This window comes from Halichoerus grypus, chromosome 15 (assembly GCF_964656455.1).
Source record: "Halichoerus grypus chromosome 15, mHalGry1.hap1.1, whole genome shotgun sequence".
Taxonomy (NCBI): Eukaryota; Metazoa; Chordata; class Mammalia; order Carnivora; family Phocidae; genus Halichoerus; species Halichoerus grypus.
The window spans coordinates 40342520-40357949 of record NC_135726.1 but is presented as its reverse complement, the minus strand read 5'-3'; the positions used below and the strand labels follow the sequence as shown (position 1 = coordinate 40357949).

Below are 15430 nucleotides of genomic sequence, written 5' to 3'. Positions count from 1 at the left end.
ACAGCGCTGAGGCCGAGAAACCCTGCCTCAGATCCAGAGAGGCTGAGCCGGAGACGGAGGGTGGGGGCAAACCCCAGAAAAAGGGGCTTGAAGCTTCTTCCTCCACTGACTCTGCTACCCTCCTATTCACCAGCAGACCAAGGCAGGTGACAGAAGAGAGGATAAAACAGGAGAGGAAGAAAGGACTCTTTGAGCCAAATTACTTTTTTGCCTTTTGATCTAAAACACACCTTCCTTATTACATGTCAGAAGGGACTGGAAACCCAGCAATTTTTTTTTTTTTCTTCAAGGCAAAACAACCCAGGCTGGTCGCAGGTCTCTGAGACTGTCCAACCTCTCCCTGACAAATCACAACACTACCTACGGATGTCACATTCACCCACCGAACCCAATCACATGCCTGGATTACTAAGGCAGAGAATCGTGAATTTCATTAAATATGTTAAAGGGGGAAAAAAATCAGCTTTGAAAAATAGTAATCCTGTCTTTCAACAAAAATATTATAGGAAGCTATGAATTTGGTAGATCCGAATAGGATGTTGGTACATGTTTTACTAAGGTAATATAATGGCACGCTATTATTAGATCACATTAATCATTACTGTGCCAACGGCACTGACAGCCTCACTGAAAAGGATTGAAAGGCCTGGTAATGGATATAAATTACCCATTGTGTGATAAAAGGATTTTTACTAAGAAGGTAAGAATAAAACAGCAAATTTCTAATATAACTGTTGTGTAAAAACCAAAATAAAAGTAATCCATGGTCAGTAATATCCACAAAATCAGAAGTAAGCACTCTCTCATCAAGATAAAGTCACAATAAAAAAATATATATTCAGTACAACGTAAAATTAATTTCTGAGTGCATATCATTCCGCTATCAATTTCCCCGGGTGCGTAGTGACCTCAGAGTCCCACGGTCGGGGGGCGGGGGGCTGGGCCGATGAGATCCGAGGCTGAGTCGACGGAGCCATCTCGGGGCGCTGTGACGACGCGGCGGCAGGCATCAAACACTAGCACTGACCCTTCGTTTGTGTCGTAAGTTTTTATCAGCTTCGATGCCAGGAAAACACTCCACTACCGAGTCTGTGGTCTCGAGTCTGAGATGACAAACACGGAGGGCCCCGGAGCCGCAGGTGGTGCTTGGCTGGGGCCACCTGGCTTTGGGCAGCAACCCCACCAGCTCCTGTTCCACCTGCTGGGGGACAGCGACCCTTCCGGATGTCCCACAGAGAGAAAGAAGTCACCCTTGCAGGGCTCTGCCCCGTCGGGGACCCCGTGCTGAGACTTCTGGAGCAGGTCTTGGCATCATACCTTCATCCCACCTAGAAGCCCCGGGAGCCACGCTCCATCCCAGAGAACCTTGAGTCCAGAAGCTTCTCCACAACCCATCTCAGTCCAGGGAGGAGAAGGGGGCAGCTGGGAGAGCTCCCACCCAGCACAGGCGGGGGGTCTAAGCCCAACGAGGGCAGCCTGGACGACCCACAAACTCACAGACAGACACCACTTCAACAAACTACAAAACGATGTTCCTTACCAGGCAAGTCTTAAAGAAACGGAGCTCCCTCCTGGCTGAAGGGTATTCTTAAAGCCGTGGTGGGCAGGAACTGCAAAAATAGGACCCGTTAGCAAGTCTCCATGTCGGACATATCGACGTCAGTAAGACAGGTAAACAGCATTCATCCAAGGTAACAATTTGCCAGGCTAGTCGAGAGTCTAACAATATTTAATAGCCCCACTGCCCCAATTCATTGAGCAATTTAAAAATGGGAACTATGTGACCTTTGCTGCAATAAACCCAATTTGCTCAGCTCCTTTTAATGGGAAATTGCCACCTGCAAAAAGAGAAGGGGGCGGGGCATCTAACCATTTCTTGTCCAGATGGGACAGAAGAAATAAGCAAATAAGCAAATAACGGCTGGCTCTCTCTCTCTCTCTCCCCCTCTCTCTTGAATTCTAAAGGTTGAGGAACTGAGGAAGTACTCAGGGGTTCTTTTTTCTCCCTGATTTAAGGAGCCCTCTTCAGGAGACCACAATTCCCCCACATTTCAATGGACCACACCTGTTGGGTGGCCAAGGCAGCATTCTGTGCATCCAAACCAGGAATCAGCCACTGACCCAGGCTCTGGGGTGTTGGGGGGCATCAGTCCTCCCTCCCAAACCAAGACCCAGAAAGCAAGAGCCAGTTAGGCATTTGACTTTCTCCCGTCTTAAGTAAGCCCCCCATAGATGAGCTCCTCCACTATGACAAGCCTGGACAAGATGGGGGCCTGCAGGGGAAGCCAAGACGCCTGCCCCCCAGTGGCTCCAGAGCTGTGGGCTGGGGCGATCAAGCCAAGCCCCAGCCTGTGATATCCAGTCCACTCCCTGAGCCCAGCCTCTCCGGGCTCAGTGCAATTTGGAATCTAATTTCCAGAAGGGAATTTTACAGGGCAAGCAAAAGTTCCCTCTTGAGAAGTTACATTTGACTGAAGCCGAAGCTATACATTCTGGTATCAGAGAAGTGAAATCCCAGTAGGGGCTCGAGGGCATGTCTATAAATGGGAAACCAGAAGATGCGCCTGGGGAGGCCGTGGCGGCAGCCCCAGCCCACCATGACGAAATGTGGACATAAGCTACTGGCGCACAACGCTCCGTCCGACTCCAACATTGATTTCTGGCAACCAAAATCGTGTTGGCTGACTGAGTGCTGAAAGCGATTCCTCAAAGTGTCCCAGGGACTCTGCTGTTTGTAAACTGACTTCTACCTGCCTATCCTGAGACCCGAAGCAAGAGTTTACATGTTAACCATCTGCAACAAGAGATCGTTAAGTCTCTCTCCCCCTCCTTCCCTCTCCCCGATCAGATTATCTTCTGCATTCTGTTTTTTCTGTATCATTCAACATTAAAATCTACAGAGAGAGGAAAAACAAATGCTTGATGCTGTGCTTTCTCCGGTCTGTCCCAGGGATGGGCAGAGCAATCCCCAGCACCCGGCTGGCTCTGCGAAGATTTGCCTTTGCTCACAAGACTCTACTTTCAGGGAGGGGGATGCAGGAGGTGGGGGACAGACTCAACCTCGTGGCTTGCAAAATTCTAGGACCATTCTCCAGGGGCTGTTCCCTTAGAAGTTTTGTGGATTCCAGTGACAGGGAGAACACCGGGAGACTTCACCTGGGGTGTCCCACACCCACTCGACCACTGACTTCATACCATGGATCAGAACATCGCCGGCGCCGGCCATCTGCCCTTGGGGCCGTGATGGGAGCTCCTATGCCCTGAATCAGTCATCGCCCCAGCGCAAGCTCCGTGGCTGCACTGGGAGCTGTGCCCTTGCAAGGGCTCTCACGAATGATGGGGGGGGGGGGTTAGCCAAAAGTGGCTGGCCCGCCTGGGCCAGGTTAGCCCAACAAGCTTCCTGCTGGGCTAGCAGCAGAGCCCGTGTCCAGAGGCCATGCTGGAATCCTGGGAAAGGAAATCGAGTCAGCGCCACTGGTACCTTTCTGAACCATCTAGAGGGGCTCCCACGGTCCGATGTCGTTACAGCCACTGAAGGTGGGCAAAGGAGAGCACATCAGACCACCAATGCTCTCGATGTGGGGCGGGGAGGAAGGAAAACGCCAGCCCAATAATTCTTCTCACTCAACGAAAGAAACAGCTATCCTGGTGCAAGTAGTAACTTGCACTTAGAGAAAACGCGGTGACATAACCAGAAACAGGTCCCTGATGGGAGGTCTCCCCTCGCCCCTGCCTCCCACGTGGACCCCGCGCTGAGGGGATGGAGGAGGGGGGCCACCCAGGAGACAGTGCCCACAGGCCCAGTGGGGTGCAGCTACCACCAGATCCGGGGAACGGTGGGACAGGGCAGATCACAAAGGCAGCAAAAAGCATGGCATGCGCCAAGGCCAAGGTGGGTAGCAGCCATCCCACCAAAGGAATCCCCTCCACAGACAAGTTTCAGTGCCTGAAATCCCCCCTACGGGAAAGTGATGACCCCCGATTGTCCTGTCAAACACAGGGAAGGCGCACATGGGGTCACCCTCAGCCGCCGGCACCTGAGAGTGAGCTCACACCTGCTCATTCAGTGACTCACACCGACCGCGTGCCAGGCCCTGGGGCAGGCCAGGGGCGAGCAGGTCTGCCAGGCGGCCCAGAAGCTACCGTTGTGGGAAGAGTGTGCGGGCCACGATGTGGGCCTAGAGGCGTGTCAGAGGCCGGGGCACCAGCATGACAGCTGAGTCCTCAAGCCGGTGCGGCGGGGCCTCAGTGGAGACAAAGATGGAGGCGGGGGAGGGTAAAGGTTCGGAGACCCCGACATGAGAGGAGTGCAGGTTCTAGGAAGATGTGCAGGGGGGCCGCAACTTCGAGAAGGGGGAGAGAGGACAAGGAGGACAGGATGTTGGGGAGGGGTCTCTTACAACCTAGGGCACATCCAAGGCCTCTTCGACCAGCACAAGGGAAGCGAGGGTGTGGAGAGCTCTGAGAGACTTTAAAAGAGGAGTGGGGATGACAGGAAGACAGGAGGGGCCCAGACAACAGAAGAAAGTGGGAGGGGGCCAGGCAGCTCTGGCCAGGCCCACAGGGGGCCTGCACTGCATCCCAATCCCTGTGAATTCTGCAGGCAAAGCAGTGCCCACTCAGAGGCCCAGCCTGTTCCCTGAGCCAACGCTGGAAGGAGGAGGCCGCATGGGCCCCTCACGAAGGGATGGGGGCCCACCTCTCCCTCCCAAGTCGTCCCAGGTGAGACACGGAAGCTCTGATAACCTTCACGGGGCAGAAGCCCAGCCTCTCAGACTTGGACCCACAGGTGCTGAAAGGGAAGGTGCCTGGAGAGTTAAGAGATGAGCAGAGATGAGGCAACCCCACCATGGCTGGGGCCCTTGGGTTTGATGTAATGACCCGTCCTCTAGGCCAACATGTTGCCTTACCATGGTCATTACATGCCTGTCTCCCACTCAACACTAGGGTGACCAGAAGGCCAGCGTAGTAACGCGTTATCATTTACTGAGGGCCTGCCAAGCACCATGCTGAGGGCAGGCCCTGTGTCCCTTCCCAGCTCACGGGGAAAAGGCTGTGTCCCATTCACCTCCTAGTCCCTAACCTCTGGCAGAGGGCTGGAGCTCAGTGACTGTTGGGTGGGTGGAGGGAGGGGGAAAAGGAAGCAGGGATGGAAGGATGGAGACAGAAGGAGGGAAGACAGATGAAGGTGGGGAGGTCAGAAGGAAAGATGAATGGATGGAAGGGAGGGAGGGAGAGAAAGAGGGAGAGAGGGAGGGAGGGAGGGAGGGAGGAAGGAAGGAAGGAAGGAAGGAAGGGGGGAGGGGGAGAGGAGAAGAGGAGGGAAGGTGCCAGCTCCTATGGAAGGAAGGGGAAGCAATGGAGGATGGAAGGAAAGAAGGAAGAGCTGGTTCAGTCCCCCTCCCCAGGTTGGCGCCCGGCTCCACACGGGCCCTGGAGCACAGACCGGACAGACCAGACAGACCGGACAGACCAACAGACCGAGGGCCGGCCCTCCCAGGGCTCACTCTCACTCAGAGGCCCCGTGGCCGGAGTCGGGCAGTCGGCTGAGGGCTCTGGGCAGTGTGGGGCAGATGGGAACCAGATAAACTGCTTGGCTTCCAGGAAAGCGTCGGGAAAGGATTCTGCTGGGCGAGAGGGCCAGCTGGACTCCCTCGGCACTCTGCCGGAGGAGGGTGTGGCCAGCAGGACATGCATCTGGAGCTCTCTGGAGATAACACCGCAGCCCTCCCGGGACAGTGCCTCAGAGGCCTGCAGTCCTGGAGGGATGCCCAGATGTGGGGCTCCGGCCTATTCTCCAGCATGCACCACCGCGGGGCCACAACTCCCCCACCGGGTTCCGGTGCCCCTCCCAGCCCAGCGCCGAGCATCCTCCAGGCCCACTAGGGGACAGGGGCCCTGCACAAGCCTACAGCTCCTCAAAATGGACTCAGACGTTCCATTCCCCAGCACTGAGTGATTCGCACTCTCTTCCTCTCAGGGAAAAGATGACCATGGGCCAAAGTGACAGAGCCACTGGCCCTCCAAGGTCCCTAGAGGAGAGGAGTCCAGGTGAGAAGTGCTCCCCAGGGAAGAGTGGAATGGGCCTCATTTAGCCAGTCACCTGCTAAGTGCTTCCTGGGTGCGAGGCTCAGGTCCAGGCTCTGGGGACCTGGTGATGAGCAATGCTCCTGTCTGTGTGGAACTCCTGTGTTAGTGAGCAGCTTCCAAGGAAAGATGAATAAAAGCAAAATGTAATGTCAGTGAATAATATGCTCTAAGCTACGGTATGACCCAGCAATTGCACTACTGGGTATTTACCCCAAAGATACAAAAGTAAGGACCCGAAAGGCTACGTGCACCCTGATGTTTATAGCAGCAATGTCCACAATAGCCAAACTGTGGAAAGAGCCAAGATGTCCATCAACAGATGAATGGATAAAGAAGATGTGGTATATATATACAATGGAATACTATGCAGCCATCAAAAGGAATAAGATCTTGCCATTTGCAACGACGTGGATGGAACTGGAGGGTATTATGCTGAGCGAAATAAGTCAAACAGAGAAAGACATGTATCATATGACCTCACTGATATGAGGAATTCTTAATCTCAGGAAACAAACTGAGGGTTGCTGGAGTGGGGGGTGGGGTGGGAGGGATGGGGTGACTGGGTGATGGACACTGGGGAGGGTATGTGTTCTGGTAAGCACTGTGAATTGTGCAAGACTGTTGAATCTCAGATCTGTACCTCTGAAACAAATAATGCAATATATGTTAAGAAAGAAAAAAAGAAGAAGAAGAATGTAGCAGGAGGGGAAGAAGGAAGGGGGGGAAATCGGAGGGGGAGAAGAACCATGAGAGACAATGGACTCTGAAAAACAAACTGAGGGTTCTAGAGGGGAGGGGGTTGGGAGGATGGGTTAGCCTGGTGATGGGTATTGAGGAGGGCACGTTCTGCATGGAGCACTGGGTGTTATGCACAAACAATGAATCATGGAACACTATATCTAAAACTAATGATGTAATGTATGGGGATTAACATAACAATAAAAAAATTAAAAAAAAGAAAAAAAAATATGCTCTAAGAAGAAAATAAAGCCAGGGAAAATGGTAGACGTGAACAGAGACAGTTTTCGATAAGGTGGACCAGAGGCCTCTCTCACCAGTGACATCTGACCAAAAAAAATAAAATAAAATAAAAATCCTGAATAAAGTGAGAGAGTGAGCACTGTGAAAATCTGGGGAAGAACTCCATAAGCAAAACAAACAGTGAGTGCAAAGGCCCTGGGGTAGGAGGGAGATGACACATTCAAGGAGCAGCAAGACATTCTGTGTGCCCAGGACATGGATGATGTGCAGGGAAATGGGAAAGGACGGGCATATCTTGTCAGAAACGGTAAGAAATTTGGATTTCATTCTGAGCCATTGGCAGGTTTTGAGCAAGGGAGTAACATGATGTGATTTACATTGGATAAGGACCACGCTGGCTGCTGTGGGGAAAACAGACCAGAGGGGCTGAGAGTGGAGCCCCCTAAGAGACCAATGGGGAGGCTGCCACAGTTGCCCAGGTGAGAGACGATGCTGGCTTGACGTGGGGTGGGAGCCATGATGATGGGGGGAAGCAAGTAGATTCAGGATGCCCTTCACAGAGAGCCAATGAGACTTGCTGAGTAGACACCAGGAGGAAGGGAGACCCGGAGTCATCCTGTGCTTATCATGGCCAGGGACTCTGGTGGCACAGAGCACCAACTCCCAAACCAGCCTACCCACGGGCTCCTGTGCAGTAACCATGTGTTTCTGATGCTTTGACATCTGGAGCCTTACCGGCCCTGCACGGACTGCCTTCCCAGGACTAGCCAATTCCTAAAGAGAGGAAATGACTCCTCTGGGAGCACATCTCTCACAGGCAAGCCCACTGATCCAGAGCCCACGCCCCAACCTCTTCCTCCTCTACCAGGCTCTCCCGCTCCGGGCCCCTCTCGCCTGCCCTAGTCACTCCGGGGTCAGATACCAGACAACCAGAGACAGTCCCTCTACCCCAGAGCCTGCTGAAATTATCTAAACTAGCCAGTCCCACATCTGCTCACCCTCCCTGCTGAGCCTTTCCCTCAGCACCATAAAGGTTCTCCTTCACGTTTTCCCCTGGCTCCCTGTCTCTGGGCCAGCCCTACTGCTTCCCCGAGCAGCCCCTCACGGTGTGGGGTGCCCCCTCCCCTTAGGAACTGTGAGTAACGAACAGTCTTCCCAAAGGCAGGTGTCTCCTGATCCCTTGGCCCCACCACACTCTCGGGGTCCCCTTGGAGCCACTGCCCCCTTCCTGGAGGGCACATCATGCCTGCTGAGAAATGGTCTCCCCCTTCTAACTTCTGCCAGAACAGGTGCTTGAGGAGCTATTACCCATCAGCCACAAAGTGTCTCGAGGCGGAGAAGCAGCACTCGGGACTCCACTAGTTCTTTCCTCCATCCCCATCAGCCCGCCCCCGGGGCTCCCACCACCGACCCACTACAGCCAGGCCTGCAGACACAGGGCTAGCACCCGTGTGAGTGTGTGCGCCACGTGTGACACGCGCATATGGGGGGTGGCAGGTGCCGCCCCGTCGCAGAGCCCTGCGTCATAGGATGCGGGCTATTTGTCACACAGGATGCTACAAATACTGTAACACAGAGTGTGTTGGGCTGCCCAGACATGCTTCCCAGGGAAGCCTCTTCTTTCACTTTAAGACAGAGGTAACTGTGATGCAGAAGCTATCTGATACCTGTTCGATCTAAATGCTTTCAGGATACACAGCCATCAGACGCTCGCAGGAACCTGAGACCCCGCGGTATCAGCCCAGGCGCTGGGATGATAGAAGAGGAGCGGGGAGGCTTCTTCCCGTCAGCCTGCGCCCCGGTGCATGTATTTTTACATGCTTCAGCATGAAAAAAAGCCAAGATGCTCAGAGCCAATCAAATTACTTCCCTGTCTCTTTAATAAACAAATCCATGTGCACATTAACAGTGTTGAAAATTCAATTTAAACTCTTTGTCTGTTGCTGCTTACTCTAAAGATGGTCTTTCTTAAACAACAGAACACCAAGGAGTCGTTAGTGCTCTCTCTTCATTACTTCAAAAAACCAATCATTAGACACCAGAGTATATACGTAATTAGAAAATCACTTCCTTTGCAATCCAAGCTAAGTAGTTTACATACTGTAATTACAGGGACAAAATCAATTTTTAATCATTTCCCTGATTGGGCTCATCAGCTCTGTGGGAACATTGTAACCTGCTTGTTGTGCAAAAGCAACATCTGGGCTAAAACAATTACCCTTTGTTTGCTACAATATTCCTTAAATCTTTTTGCTTGCATAAAAAAATGAAAACATGAAGGCAAGATATTTGGATGTCTTTTTGTCCTTGATCAACATATATCCGAAAGTTCTTCTCGTGACGTGAGTTTAATGTTGCCCGGAATTTACGGTTTAACAGTACACATCCAAGGAATGTATTTTTTCAGTGAGATAAAAGTATCTGATTGTTTTAAAGATCCATTCAGCTGCCTAATTGTTCCATAGCTAACACATGGTATTCAAACAACCCACACATTACAAAAGCTCATCTGGGTAATCATGGGCAACTATTATTGCGATGGTTTACACTTTTCTAATACAAATGAATGGATTTTATCAAAATTTAAAAAAAAAAACTAAAAAGCTGAGTATGTGTGAAAAATAGTTGGTATGAATTGGCAAGGCGAGGCTAAGCATTTTGTTCTCTTAATAGGAAATGACCTCATTTACACTGGAGTAATAATTAGTACTGCTTCACTGACAGTTAAGAAAAAAAACTTTCCCAGTATAATAAGGCAGCATCTCCTTTGTTAGGAGATCTACATTGATTATTAACCCTTGCCAAGAAATTCCAAGTTTAACTCTACGTTCCACTGGGCTCATGCTTGCTGGCAAAGGAGAGAAATAGCTGTTTTGGAACCCGTTGCCTCTCACCCAGATTTCCAAAGTTTTGCATAGGAGCTTTTAAGTGACAATCTGAAACACTTGGTGTCCCCTTTGAAGACACATGGAAAGTCCCCCCCTACACCCACAGCCACAAGAGCCCCAGTCGGCCCCCAGTCGGCCCCCGGTCGGCCCTGGCACTCCCCTGGTGGCCCTGGTCCCCCCTGTCCTTTTGAAGTTTATTGGCTTTGATTTTTGCTTGCAAGTCCCCCAACCTACAATTAATTCATAGTCAAAACAGCCCTGAGAAGGAGAAAAGAAGAGAGGGAAAGTGAAGGCGGAAGGAAAGTGAAGGCAGAGGGAAACTATTCATGCTGGTCACTCAGTCCAGGCTGTGGGTGCGGGATGGAGACAGGAGGACATGAGCCACTAAAGACATACGGCTCAAGAAACAGCCAGAGTTTATGCACACACACATGCCCCACTTCTGAAGGGATCTGTTCGTTGACCTAACCACTCCTGAACTCAGGAAGAGTGCCGGCTCACATCTACCGAGCCCTTATGGCGTGCCAACCAGAGCCCTACATCCTGACCCACATTGTCTCACCCCACTCTCCCAACAACCCAGGGAGGACACTGCTGTCATCGTGTTCATTTACTGATGGGAAACCGAGGCACCAGCCATGCAGGAACTGGCCCAAGGTAAAGAGTAGGTAAGTGGGGGAACCAGGGTCTGAATCCAGACGGGCTGATTCGATGGCGCGTGCAGTGTTCCCCAGCACCAGGCAACACCTCCCACCACAGAGCCTTTGCAGAGCCTGGTCTCTGAGGCAGCCATGCTTGCCTGGTGTCCACTGATCAGAGACATCCAACAGCCTCCACAGACCAACGAGTCTGTGTCCTCAAGAGCACCGTTCTGCACATGGGGTCCCACACCTCATCCCGAGATGGTTAGGGTAAGAAGCACAGACCAGATGCACATGTCTCCCACAAGGTTCAAGACCTGTGTCACTGGGCACAAGTCCAGGAGGGGCACCCCAGCCCTGCCCAGAGGCTGTTTTCTCTGACAGCCAAGGCCTGGCAGCCTCCCCCGATGTCTTTGCCCAACCCAGCTTTGGGTCTCACCCCATCCAGGGCAATGCAGATCCCATATGAACCCAAGACTCCATGGCATGGCACATCTGAGACCACCCCTGGCCCCCAAAGAGGGAATAATGCAAAGAAGAAAAAAAAAATCCCTCAAACTGCAAATGCTTTCGAATATATTTTATTAGCACCTGAATTAAAAATATTTATCCCCCTACAGAAGAGACTTCGTATCATCATCAAATCATAAGGTGTCTATGAAGTAGCTTATCTTGAAGAAGAAATGGGAAATAACTGGACAGCACAAAGTGCCCATTTTCTCTTTAATCTATACTTACTGCAGGTAATGTTGCCGTTCAGGTACTCTGCTTGGCAAACATTGCTGAATTATTCAGCCACCACACAAAGCTGCTCTGTCCGATGTGATAGGCACTGACCCCATGTGGCTACTGAGCCTTGCAAAGTGCCAGTCCGGATTGAGATGAGCTGTAGGCTTAAAGTACACAGCATATTCAGAAGAGTGTAAAATGTTTCATTTCTATTCTTGATACTTTTTACCTGTTGACATGATAATATTCTGGAGACACTAAAAATATAGTCTTAAAGTCCACCTGTGCCTTTGTAACCCTTTTTAATGTGGCTACGAGAAACTTAAAACTGTATGCATGGTTTGCATTAGTAGTTTGCACTATATTTATCTCATATCTCATACCCCAGTGAGGGCTCAGCAAAACAGCGGGCCGTTTTGACAGCCAAATTTAGCCATAAGAAGTCACTTGTTTTCTGAAGCAGGTTGTTAGAGAAACTGTATTCTTATCAATATCACTCGACATGTGGGATCCAGAGATAGTCACTGAAGTCGAAGTGAAAGCTGTCCAAGTTTTAACTGAATCACTACGGGATCTCTACAGGTGTTGCTTTTTTCAGTTCATTCACTTTTACCAGTACACAAGTGATTATGCAAGTAATAATATGCTCACTTCTAGAAAATCTGGAACATACGAGATATTATTACAAAGAAGAAATAACAACACTCCATAGTTCTATCAGCTGGTGCGAGTGCTTTGATATTTTGGCACATTTCTTCCTATTCTTCTCTGTGTGTGTGCATGCATATATATGTATGTTTATAAACACAGCTGAGAACACACTGCATGTGTATCTCTGATTTCACATGTCCTAAAACCTCAGGTCTCAAATATAAGTAGACACCACTTGGCCATATGAGAATAGAAGCCACCGGCCAAGGTGGCTGAGTATTACACACGTATTACAAAGGGAAAGCATTAAGAGAAGAAAAAGATAAGGCACATGGTGGGAGGAAATCTAGCTAAAGACGTATCTGATAAAGGACCGGTGTCCAAAATATACAAAGAACTCTTAAAACTCAACAATAAGAAACAAACAGCCCAATTAAAAAGGGGCAAAAAGTCTAGATGCCTCACCAAAGGAGATCTACAGATGGCAAATAAGCACACGAGAAGATGCTCGACATCGTGTGGCATTAAGGGAATGCAAATGTAAGCAATAATGAGATACCACTACACACCTATTAAAATGACTGAAATCCAAAACACGACACCAAACGCTGGCAAAGCCACGGAACAACAGGAACTCTCATTCGTGGCTGGTAGGAATGCAAAATGGTACAGCCACTTCGGAAGACAGTTTGGCAGCTCCTTACAAAACTAAACACGCTCTTCCCATCTAATCCAACAATTGTGCTCCTTGGTATTTACCCAGAAGAGGCGAAAACTTACATCCACACAAAAACCGGCACACAGATGTTTATAGCAGCTTTATTCGTGATTGCCAAAACATGGAAGCAACCAAGATGTCTCTCCATAACAGAATGGATAAACTGTGGCACCTCCAGACAATGAAATAGTACTCAACAATAGAAAGAAATGAGCTATCGAGCCATGAAATGACATGACAGAACCATAAATACATGTTACTAAGTGAAAGAAGCCAATCTTAAAAGACTACATCCTGTATGATTCCAACTCTGTGACATTCTAGAAAAGGCAAAACAAAGGAGACAGTAACAAAAATCTGTGGTTGCCAAGAGGCGAAGGGGAGGGAGGGACGGATAGGGGGAGCACAGGGGATTTTTAGAACAGTGAAACTATTCGGTGCGAAACTGTAGTGGTGGGTACATGTCATTATACATTTGCCCAGACCCAGAGAATGTACAACACCAAAAGTGATCTTTCAATGTAAACAGTGGACTTTAGTTAATAATAACGTATGAACGTAGGCCCATCAATTAGAACAAATATACTGCGCTAACATAAACGTTAATAACGGGGAAATGTAGGTGGGGGGATATGGGAACTGTACTTTCCACTCAATTTTTCTGCATATCTAAAACTACTCTAAAAAACAAGTCTATTGGTTAAAAAAGAATACAGGTAACAGGGAAGGAGCAGCTTTAAAGAAGCTTAGCGAGCCCCTCTCCCTGAGCCAGAGTATTTCCACTCGTGCAGATCAGGAAATCTCTCTAGTGTTTAGAGACAAGGACTCCTGCGGAAGCCTTCTGGCCACTGCTTCTCTGATGACTCAATGTCCAAACTCCTCCCAGAGAGTATACGCCTTCTTCAGGAAGTATACTTGAACTTGGCACAGATCGGATGGCTGGAGACCCCACTCAGCCTCTTCCTTACTTCTGTGCACGTGTTCCTTGTTGTTCTTGTCAATTCATTTCACAAAGTGACCTGCCATGTGGCTCCAGAGTAGACTCCAGGTCGGCCAGGCCTGCACCCATTTCTCAGGATACATCTCCTCCATGGCAAGGGAAAGGATCTCCCCAAACTACTTCCACTCCTCAGTCTGGATATCCCTACAAAGCCCCATCCCTGGTTCTCCTGTCTCCAACAGAGGAACCCCAATGCCTCAGAAAGTACTGGGACAGACGAGCACCAGACAGGGGTACGAAGTGGACACGAGCCGCCTCCCCAGCAGAAATGTGGACAGGGGTTCCCAGGACAAATGTTCCCAGAGGTTGTGGTATTGTCTTCATTTCTCTCTCTGGGCATAGGACGCCATCAAAATGCTACTGTCCTTCTGAACGGTCACCTCTAAATCCATAGTAAGTTTGGCTCTCCAGCTATTCTGGAGAAGGCCAGGAAGAGTCAAGAGTGGACTGATTTACAGGCCAAGTAAAAATATTTCACACTATCTTCCTGTGATTCTTAACAAGAAGAAATAGTAACTGCCAAAACCATGGGTCCCTCAAGTATCCCTCATTCTACAGCAAAAAAAAAAGAAAGAAAGAAAAAGAAAAAGAGGGAAAAAAAAGCAAAGATGACAGATGAAAAATAATAGGGAAAATCTTCAGGAACATGCACTCTGAGGGCAGAACCCATTGCAGGGCATACAAACACAGGGGGACAGAGAAGCCCCAAGAAAGCCTGGTCTTTTCCTAGCCCGGCCCGTTTAGCAGCCAATAACAGGTCCCCCCGTTTGTCTCATGGTCAAGTTCCTACTCCAGAAAATTCAAACCTAACATTTGACAGAAAAGGAAAAAAAAAAAAAGAAGTCTTTTCCCTCTCATCTTCCAAGATTTTCCACTTTGGTAAAGATTTTATAAACCTTCTTAGAGTATATTCTCTCTCCTCTACCCACAGGTAACAAGGGATGGCAGATGTTTCAGAAACAGCACATTATAAAAAAAAATAAAAAAAAAAATCCAATGTCACTAAAACCAGAATGGAAAATGTTTTATACATTAACAAACATTGTAATGAATTTGCACAACCTTAACCGACTGTATACCTAGCATAATGAAACGGTCTCCATCCTTTCAAATGAAAAATTACGTATGCTAGCGCATTGCTTTAGAAAAGCATTGTTCTTAAAAAAAAAAAAAAAAAACCTGCATTTTTCCCAGCTACCATGTAATTTGTGAGATGCATTTTTAAATGTTCTGCAACAGCAGCGGCCGCATCAGTCAGATGATACCGAGAGATAATTCACCAAACCGTCACATGATCTTCCATCACTCCAAAAGACGCGAATATATTGCCACAAGCTTTGGGAATAATGGGTGCACCTGTTTACGGCGTCACCTCTGTTTGCTAATTGTCTCCTTGAGCTACATTTTACTTCTAATGCATTTATTTTTGACAGGCAGTGTCTATTTAGAAATCACATTACTTCAAGTGCAATTGTTCTTTTGTCTATCAAGTAAATGAAGTGTTGTTATACAGATTTCAGGTTCTGATTAGTAAAGTATCAGAGCCCCAAAAAGGTCAATCAGTTATTTACCTGAGGTAATAGAAGGATGACAGACATCTTGAGTATTCTCCAGCTCATGCTATAGGCAATTTCATTATAATTACTCAACTCAGTGTAACTTAAGTATATATTTCTGGGGTTGGGAGGCTAAAAAGGCACACTCAGAGCCCCCATCTAGAGATCGGTGTCCA

General features: G+C 49.0%; 1 protein-coding gene across 5 annotated transcripts in view; it reads right to left on the bottom strand.

The window, feature by feature from the left end:
• ZNF536 (zinc finger protein 536) overlaps positions 1–15430 on the bottom strand; it is a 424522-nt gene that overhangs the window by 368583 nt on the left and 40509 nt on the right. Inside the window, exon 2 of one of the 5 annotated variants that reach the window (XM_078063480.1) lies at positions 1541–1610. The exons of the other annotated variants lie outside the window; for them this stretch is intronic. The gene's annotated coding sequence lies outside the window, so the exon portion shown is untranslated. The remainder of the gene's footprint in view (positions 1–1540; positions 1611–15430) is intronic. 5 annotated transcript variants of the gene reach the window in all.